This window comes from Helianthus annuus, chromosome 5, assembly GCF_002127325.2.
Source record: "Helianthus annuus cultivar XRQ/B chromosome 5, HanXRQr2.0-SUNRISE, whole genome shotgun sequence".
NCBI classification, from domain to species: domain Eukaryota; kingdom Viridiplantae; phylum Streptophyta; class Magnoliopsida; order Asterales; family Asteraceae; genus Helianthus; species Helianthus annuus.
In genome coordinates, this window is record NC_035437.2 from 128503587 (window position 1) to 128514044 (window position 10458).

Below are 10458 nucleotides of genomic sequence, written 5' to 3' on the forward strand. Positions count from 1 at the left end.
CGGAGATATTCCTCTTCAAGGTTTCTTTCCTTGAGAGCTTCTTTCTACGCGGCACGAATGCGCAAGGAAAGATCGGTTTGGATAATCATCTCTAGAGCCCTTACCCTTATGGGCTTGATCCTTTCTTTTCGACTTAGGGCATCGGCGACCACATTCGCCTTCCCTGGGTGGTACTTTATCTCGCAGTCGTAATCATTCAACAACTCAACCCAACGTCTTTGTCTCATATTCAACTCCTTCTGATTGAATATGTGTTGTAGGCTTTTGTGATCTGTAAAGATTGTACATTTCGTACCATAAAGGTAGTGTCTCCAGATCTTTAATGCAAATACCACTGCGCCAAGTTCCAAATCATGTGTGGTAAAGTTCTTTTCGTGCACTTTCAGTTGGCGTGACGCGTAAGCAATAACCTTTTGGTGTTGCATCAACACGCAACCCAATCCTTGACGCGAGGCATCACAATATACCACAAAATCATCCGTACCTTCCGGTAGTGCTAAGATTGGCGCATTACAAAGCTTATCCTTCAACAGCTGAAACGATTCTTCCTGTTTGATTCCCCAATCAAACTTCTTATCTTTCTGTGTGAGGAGCGTCAATGGTTGAGCGATTTTCGAAAAATCCTCAATGAACCTTCGATAGTAGCCCGCCAAACCCAAGAATTGCCGAATCTCGGTTGGCGTCTTTGGCGTCTCCCAATTCTTGATCGCCTCGATCTTGGTTGGATCCACATGAATTCCATCTCCATTTACCACATGTCCAAGAAATTGGACTTCACGTAGCCAAAACTCGCACTTAGAGAATTTGGCGTACAGCTGCTCCTTTTTCAGCAACTCCAAAATACCTCTTAGATGTTGTTCATGCTCAGCCTTTGTCTTTGAATAAATCAAAATGTCGTCAATGAACACAATCACAAACTTATCCAAGTATGGCTTGCAAACTCTATTCATCAAATCCATAAAGACTGTAGGTGCGTTTGTCAACCCAAACGGCATAACTAGGATCTCGTAGTGTCCATAGCGAGTTCTGAAGGCTGTCTTCGGGATACTTTCCTCCTGTATCCTTAGCTGATGGTATCCAAATCGAAGATCGATCTTTGAATAAAAGCTTGAACCTTGGAGTTGGTCAAATAGATCATCGATTCTTGGCAGAGGGTATCTATTCTTGATCGTCAGCTTATTCAACTCCCGGTAGTCAATACACATACGGAAACTACCGTCCTTCTTCTTAACAAACAGGACCGGAGCTCCCCAAGGCGAGAAGCTTGGTCGGATAAATCCCTTGTCTAACAACTCTTGAAGTTGTGTCGACAGTTCCTGCATTTCAGACGGGGCAAGTCTATAGGGTGCCTTAGCCACAGGTGCGGCGCCTGGGGCTAAATCGATGTGAAACTCCACTTGCCTCTGAGGTGGCAATCCAGGCAAGTCCTCTGGGAAGACTTCTGGATATTCCCTCACGACAGGGATGTCTTCGATTTTCGGCTCAGCAGCTTTTTTTTTACCCACGATGTGTGCCAGGAAGGCAGCACATCCCTTTTGTAGACACTTACGAGCTTTCAGGCAACTGATAATTCTTAAAGGCGTATCACGCTTCTCCCCATGAACCACAACTGTTTCTCCATCTTCGATTGGGATACGAACGACCTTTTCGTGATAAACAATCTCGGCCTTGTTACTCGATAGCCAATCCGTTCCCACTACCACATCAAAGCTTCCCAACTCGAAGCTATAATTCCATCACACATCCTTGGACAACTTCACTGGTCTCAACTAGTTTCCCATTTGTTAATTCGATCGTATACGGGACGTCTAACATACTAGGCGTCAAACCAAGAATATTCTTAAATTCTAATGACACGAAGCTATAATCGGCACCAGTATCAAACAAAATAGATGCAAAAGTTTTGGTTGTTAGAGAACATACCAGTAATCACGCCTGGATCCTGGCATGCTTCACAAACTCCGATGTTGGATGTCCTTTCACGGTCTTGTTTCAACTTCGGGCATTCCCTCTTAAGATGTCCAACGTCCCCACAATGGAAGCATCTTGGCACTCGGCCATTTCCTTTCCCATTTCCACCTTGAGCGTTGTTACTGTTTTCTCCTTGTCTGGGACTCTTCATCCCACAACCATCCTTGTTGTGTCCTTTCCTCCCGCACCTAGGCTTCCGACATCCACATTCATGGTGATACTTGCACCCAGCACGTCTTGGTTTAGTTTCTAAGTAAATCTTATCATTGGCCTGTTTGTTGTTAGGGCAATCTTTCTTGAAATGCCCTTTATCTCCGCAGTCAAAACAACCTCGAATAGATCTTTGTTCATCATTATTTGTTCGGGTATCTTCGGTGAGCTTCCTTTTGTTCTTTCCGGACAACTCTACCTGAGTCTCCTTGTCAGGGTTTGCAAGTTTTTCTAGTCTAATGGCTTCCGTAACGAGTGCCAAGCCCATCTTACTTGCAGCCATAGTTGTTGGTGGCGCAGATGCTGTCATCAGGACTTGAGGTGCCAGTTCCCAAATGAAATGTCCTAATTTCCTCAATTCTGGTTCCACCAAGTACGGAACGACTCGTGCCAAATCATGAAGTCTTTGCATGTATTCCAACATTTTCGGACCTTCCATTATCAGGCTCTGGAATTCACCTTCCAACCTCTGGGTTTCTGTTTGGGTGCAATACTTCTTACGCATTATTCCTTTCAGCTCATCCCAAGTCAATGCGTATGCTGTAGTTAGGCCCATTACTCGAACCTGAAGATTCCACCATAATCAAGCTCCATCTTGAAACAACTCAGAAACGTATGGGACTTGTTGTTCTGGTGTACAACCACTCATTCGAAAGATGGATTCCATACTTTCATTCCATTTCACAAAAGCTATGGCACCCCCAGTGCCGTCGAACTTCGGAGGCTTGTAGTTGAGGAAGTGCCAGTAGGGACAACCGTTATTTTCTGAGGTGCCTCTGTTAGGTTTGGAGCGTAGGGCCTCGTGCTGTGATATAGCTGCAGCAATTATCTCTTGAAGTTCCGCCTCTGAGGTGGGCATGCGCATTTCGCGTCTTGGTGGCATCTTCTAAAAGATGTTTCACGTAGGTTAGGTCATAGCAGGTAAAATGTACGTATGTATTCAACAATATCAGCACATAACATCTCATGCTATAAATAAATCAGCCACATAACATCTCATGTCATAGAACATAAACAATAGATCAAACATCACAAGTGATGAGAATACTGCGATTGCATTGCCACAAATCGAGACCACAATGTAAAGCTCACACGTACACAACTGTATCATACAACATCAATGACTTAGTAGGGGACGACCCTAGACAAGTCGTGCGATTGCTGGACATGTTCAGGAATCTCTGGTTCGTCCATTATCAAATTCCAGAACTCCACCTCAAGCTTCTGAATACCAGCCCTAGAACAGTATTTCTTCTCAATCATTTCTTTGAGCTCGTCCCAGCTCAGTGCATAAGCAGCATCTGTACCAAGGGTCTGAATCTGAAGATCCCACCATGAGAGTGTGCCATCTAGAAATGACCCCGAGGTAAAGGTAACACTCTGTTTGGGCGAACAGTTAGTCATTCTTAGAATGGAGTCAATCTTTTTCGGACCAACGAACAAATGCAACGGCGCCTCCTGTTCCGTCGAAGTTCAAAGGCTTGCAGTTCAGGAACTGCTTATAGGTGCAGTCAGTTGGGGGGTTATTTCTAGTAGTGCCATCGCTGTGCTTAAAGCGAATGGCTTCATGTCGTGCGATTGCCTGTGAGATGCGTTTTCGCAGCTCGGCTTCTATCCTTGGCAACGTACTGGTGTTTGTGTCACGCCTGGGTGGCATTTTCTTCTGCCGAAGTGGCATGAAGCGGGTTAGACAACATTTCAATTGTCTATGAGATACATAGCACCATAAGCCATCATGTAATCACCCAATTTCACGCGTAAATATACTCAATGTATGAGTGAGGAAATAAATTCTGAGCCTTCACATAGGCTTGCTAATTTGGCTCGTTGCTTGAAATAGAATGAACTCGAGGCTACATCGCCTTGGTCATTCATGTTTTAGTTATTTCCTGCTACATTGGTTTTCATTAGCTTGACCCGCAGGGTCCACCAGGATTTCTGTGCACTACAAGTCGTTATTACGTGGGCCCCCGTAATAATAAATTGTCTTGCACAGTTACCCCAAATTTTCCCCGTCCAAGCAGATGATCAATTAAGGAGCAACAGCAGGTGCATCGGCATGAACAGGGTCATGCTCCAATGCGGGGTCAAGAGCAACGCCTGGCTCAGGGGCCACGGCTGGCTTCGGATCAACAAACTCCATCTCAAAATCAGCTGGATCAACAAACACAGGGGTTACAGGATCCTCCAAGGGCTGGTCTAAGTGTATGAACTCAATGTCATGGTCTGGATCAAAACCAGGTGGAAAAACAGGATCATCCTCAATATCGTGATCAAACTCAAAGCTGTGCGCGGGAACTGGTGCAACTGATGACGCCATATCAGGGTCGGCGTCGTGTGAGTGGTGCTGCACTCCCTGTATATGCGAAGATGCAGACGTCAGAAACTCAAATGAGTCTGGGACAGGGGAATGGGCATGAACTTCCTCTGCAGGAGCGTCCGCAAGCAGTAGGCTATTACCAGCAGCAATAGGGCCTCGCCCTCAAGTGGGTCTTCCTCTAATAGTTCGACATCGTCGTTGGAGACAACGTCGGGGGGCATATCAACAATGGGATAAGTGGCAAGGGGCACAGGAACAGGGATCACCACGAGTGGCAATCCCCAACAAGGTGGCCATTAGCAGGCTCTGCTACGACATCGGGCAGCGCAAAGGGATGAAAGTCGTCATCGTCTGTGCTGGTAGTATCGGAAACGTACACCTCGTGCTTTGATGAAACTATGTCGCCTGATACTATGGCCATGGAATCTGTAGTGTCCGATTCTCCAGTATCTGATGAAGGCATGACGTTTTGTAATACAAACACACATATGCACAAATAATCAATCATATAGTCAAATAAACATATTAATCACCAATAAGCAATCATATAGTTCTCCTAGTCCCACTAGCCTCCCAGTCTTCCAGACTGAATCTCCTAGTCTCTCAAACCACCAGCCTTTCGGATTGTTCTTCCTAGTCCCACTAGCCTACTTCCTCAGCCTTTCAGACCGAGCCTCAGCCTCTCAGACTGAGCCTCAGCCTCCCAGACTGAGCCTACAACAAACAAATAAAATGTGCTCAACTTTGTTTGTAAAAACGTTTCGGATCTGGACTTAAGTGGTATGCAGTGTAAAAATGTTTTCGTGAGAGCCCTAGTGATCATAGTCTAGACTCGAGAAGGAATCCTAGTTCGCTATGATCGGAGCTCTGATACTAAGCTGTCACACCCTGGCTTTGCGGAAGCGTGGTTAATTTTGGTGTGACTTCTTAATACCATAGCTTAACCATAACAAGCTTTATGAAATAAAAACCATGCAAGATCATCCATTAAATTAAGTTTTAAAAACCAAATACAACAACATTGTCTTAGGATGTTGACTCAAACAACTGAAACTACAACCTGATATCATATATCATTGTTCAGAAAACACAAACATCGTCATGAAACAAACACAGTTTAAGGACTGTGACTCGTCCAGGAAAAAGTCACATCCCCTAAACCCGGATGACCTCGGACTCTTATGCAGCGGGAAAACGCAACATACCGCGCCAGATCTTTAGTTCCCTGAAATACATGTAAGTTGAAAAAATCAACAAAAATGTTGAGCGAGTTCATGTGTAAGTGAGTAATAAAACCTTTGTATGTATAAAATCCTGGTATGTAGCAAATAAGGAAAAAGAGATCACCAATGGTTTGCAAGGCCATTGATATGTGTGATGTGCAAGTAGGAAGACTCAAACCTAGCGGATTTATGCGTCGGGCACAAAGTCACCCCGAGGTCCGTTATGCTGGGCCTGGGGCTGGGCTCGCTACACCCAGATAGATCTACCGCTCCTGTCCCTCGGTCCTACCCTGAGGATTAATGGCCTCAAGTTTCCGCCTACCCACTCACATGATCTAAGTAGTAAACCTCCTTACGCTAACCATACTATGTATAAAGTACTCATAAATATAGTAACATGTATTTCACCCCCGCAGTTTAGAAAACTGAAAACAGTTAAGAGAAAAGGGGGACATGAACTCACTGTGGTGCGTCTCTAATAAGAAGATCTCCTGATCAAACCGCTGAGCGACGACCTACACGTACTAAATCTATTAGACGGACGGCCGTGCTTTAAGGTTTAAGTTTTTGGGAAATAGTTAGACAACTATTTCGTAATTACACTTTGTAATTATTTGGTAAATAGACTCCTTCCCAAGGATGGGGGATTTAATACATGTGCGTTCGTAAAATTTGAAATATATCATTAAGTCTCACTTAAAATATATTTTATTTCTAACTCCAAAATATAAATATTTTTCCCAAAAATATTATATTTTAATACATATGATTTTCCCAAAATAATACCTTGACAAAATACGCGTTCATAAATATTTCTTAAAATTCGTAAGTTACGTTTTAAAGATCGAGTGGTAATAATAATTACCGGTGTAACTTAAATAATTATTGTGAAGGCGTTCGTATTATTTTGGAATCGTTAACATTTGGTAATATTATTCTTACCCTAAAAATAATATTTGTATAGTTCACAAAATAATCATAATCATTTATACAAGTGACACTATGAAAAAAATATATATATATATCACATATATATTTACCCCGTTTTATTTTGTGAAAATCCCACCTCCGATATTTTGTAAATAAAGTCGTGGCGAAATTTACACTTTGAAAACAAGTCAAAAATACATTTATAACACTTGTGATGAAAATATTTCCAAGTGTTAGGTTTTTGGAAAAATTTCGCCAGAGGTTCCCCTGTAACTGGAGGTGGCCACGCTTTCAAGCGTATCATTTTCTTTTATAATTCAAATCAACAATTTTCTCATTCACAATAACAATTCCCAAACCATCAAACTAGTCAATATATATGTAAATCTCAAAAATTACATGAACTTGTGGTTTGTCCATAATATGTAGTAATTTCCATTACTTTCAGTGGATCTTTGCAATAATCTACTTATTTTCTTGAAAATATATTTTCACATCTTCTTGTAAAATTTGACAAAAATAGTTCTTTGTCGAAACTTAGTGTTACACAAGTGTTTACACACTTGTGTGTTTAAAAATCACTTTTGTTTAGTAAAGATCCGGTTTAGAAAATATGATTTCACTTGACACTTGGTTCTTTGAAAATACCACTTGTAGATCCGTAGATCTACTAGTTTTGAACACTATTTCATAAGTAAAATCATTTTAACACAAGTTCATGCTTCGTAAGTGGTAGTGTTCATCATTTAACCCCTTTTTACACTAAAACATACTCTATGTCATGATCCATGAACATGACTAATCCGGGTTAGATGATGACCCGTGCTACCACAATATAGATCGGCACTAAATAATTACACCAAACAAGTCTTACAAGAATTACACAACCCTTGTGCTTTTAACCAACTATTTTGGCCACTTAGGAATTAAAGCTTTTTATCATTAATGTTTACTTATGTTTGTTAAAAGTGTATGTCGAGTAAAAATGTGAATGCCGATGCTTAGGGCCGTCTCTGAAAATGATAGAAAACTTTTGGGCCTTGTGCGACACAAAAAGATTGGCCCCCCTCCTTATAATATAAATTCATCAATCAGACATCAAAAAACCACAATACGATGATAATTATTATAAAATAAACAAAACAAAAGTAGTGTACAAAAATAACAATAATATGTGTAAACATATCCAAATTAGTTTGGTAACACGAACCTTTTCATACAAATAAAATAAATATAACTAGATATTGAGTTCTTTTAAGTTTATATTGTAAATGATTAAATGAGAAATAAAAAACCTACAAATTTAAACAAGAAAACATGTAAAGTTTGTTATGTAAATGGTTAAATGAGAAGAAAAATAAAAGAACTTATAAATTTATAACTAACTAGAATTACGACCCGCCGCAATGCGGCGGGGATTCTTTAGTTATAACTAAATCGATTTAGGATAAGCACGTTATGTTGAACCCGTCAAACGGGAAAAACGTAGATGATGTAAAAATGTTCACCCACACACGCACGTTGCGTCTTGTTAACTCGCAAAATTTAGAACGAAACGTAAAAACGCTAAACCAAAGACGCACGTTGCGATGTGTTAAGTCACAAAATTTAGAACGAAGCATATAGCGAAAAATTTGCGGAAAATAAAAACTATAAAGAACCAAAGTTGAAAGTAAAAAAAGTTGTGAGGATAGATTGTAAAAGATAAAAAGTTTTGTGTTAAAAGTAAAAAAAAAACAAATAGTTTTGGGTTAAAAGTAATTTATGAAATACTTTTGGTGAAAAGTAAAAAAAAAACATTTTTTTTTTAAAAACCTCCAAAGCCAAGGTTAAAACAACCATATGTATAATCATTTTTTTCTTTGAAAAACCTCCAAAGTCAAGATTACAACACATAAGTAAAAAAAATCAAAGTGGTTAAATCGCAAAAGATGGAAACTTTTGAATTAGAAGTAAAAAATCAAATTAATCAAAGGGGTTAACTTACCAAAAATTAAAACTTTAAAGTTAAATTGTCAAAAATTAAAACTTTAGTGTTAAAAAGGAAACAAAGATTAAAAATTTTAAACTTAAATTGTCAAATATTAAAACTTTAGAGTAAATTGTCAAAGATTAAAACTTTAGGGTCAAAAGAAAACAAAAATTAGAAGTTTAAACTTAAATTGTCAAACATTAAAACTTTAGGGTTAAAAAGAAAATTTTCTATTTTTTTTTTTGAAAAACTCCCAAAGCCTAACTTACAATACATATATGCACAAATAACTTGCTTCTTTATAGTGTGTTTAATAGTAACCTTGCAAAGTTGTTATTGGTGTGAGCATATGAGGCATTTCCCTCCCCTATTGATAAAAAACAAAAACTAAAGATGGAGAAGCCCAGATAATACATAAATTATAGATGACAGGGGATTCGAACAAGGCATGGCATGGTCGTCTATCAAATCAATTGGTGCAACCATTGAGCCAAAGATGAATTTGTGCATTTTATTCTAGAATAAGTTTTTATAAGAAACTAGGATTAAGCACCCCCGCGTTGCGGCGGGGGCGAACACCAATGTCACACTACTGCCAACGACCACCAATACTGAAGTTGCGGCGTGTTAATGCGAAGAAAATAAACCGAAACGTAATATATATAAAAGAATAATTAAGTCGATCTAGGACCCGCGCATTACGATGAACCTGTCAAACGGAAAAAAAATAGACAACGTAAAAAAGTTTAACCACACACGCACACTGCGCCATGTTAACTCACAAAATTTAGAACGGAACGTAAACGTAAATTTTGCGAAAAATAAAAAGTATAGAAGACTAAAGTTGAAAGTAAAAAAGTTGTGAGGTTAAATTGTAAAAGATGAAAAGTTTTGGGCTTAAAAGTAAAAAAAAAAAATCAAATAGTTTTGGGTTAAAAGTAAAGATGAAAAGTTTTGGGGTTAAAAGTAAAAAAAACAAATAGTTTTGGGTTAAAAGTAAAGAATCAAATAGTTTTGGTTAAAAGTAAAACAAATCAATTTCTTTTAAAAACTCCCAAAGCATAAAGTACCACACCTTTATGCCTAAAAATGTTACAAATTATAGTATTGGGTAATGGGTAATTGGGTAATGGAAATATAAAGCGTGAAGTGTTTGTACACCATTGTACAATACCATTAAGCATAAAAAAGCAATTAAGCATGATGTACAATAGCTCAATGCATACAAGTGTTACAAATTATATCTATTATAGGAGCCACATATCGGATAACGTCCAAGAGAAGGGCTTGAAGTTCAAGTCCCACTACATATGGTCTTATGCTTGCTACAGACTCACACATTATCATGGGGTACCCTACGCGATAATCCCTTGTACTCTCGTGTGACTCAAAGTTGTAAACCCACATTTGGTACAACACTAAGATGCATAATACATCTACAAAGCTTGATGTAGAAGCTTTAATGCAACAAAATGTTGCAAATTATACTATTATATAATATAATATATAATTATATAATATATAATTATATAATATATAATGTATAATGTACAACCAACAAAACAAAGAATACAACAAAGAAAACCAAAAACATACATAAAGCATAAAGTACAAATCCACCATGCACAAACATGTTGCAAAATTATAATATATAATTTAGAAAAAAATATGTTTTTTACAACCAACAAAACAAACAATACAACAAAGAAAACCAAAAACATACCTAAAGCATAAAGTACAAATCCATCATGCACAAACATGTTGCAAAATTATAATATATAATATATATTACTTTTTTTAAACAGTATTGGGCCCTTAGATACTTTGTGCCC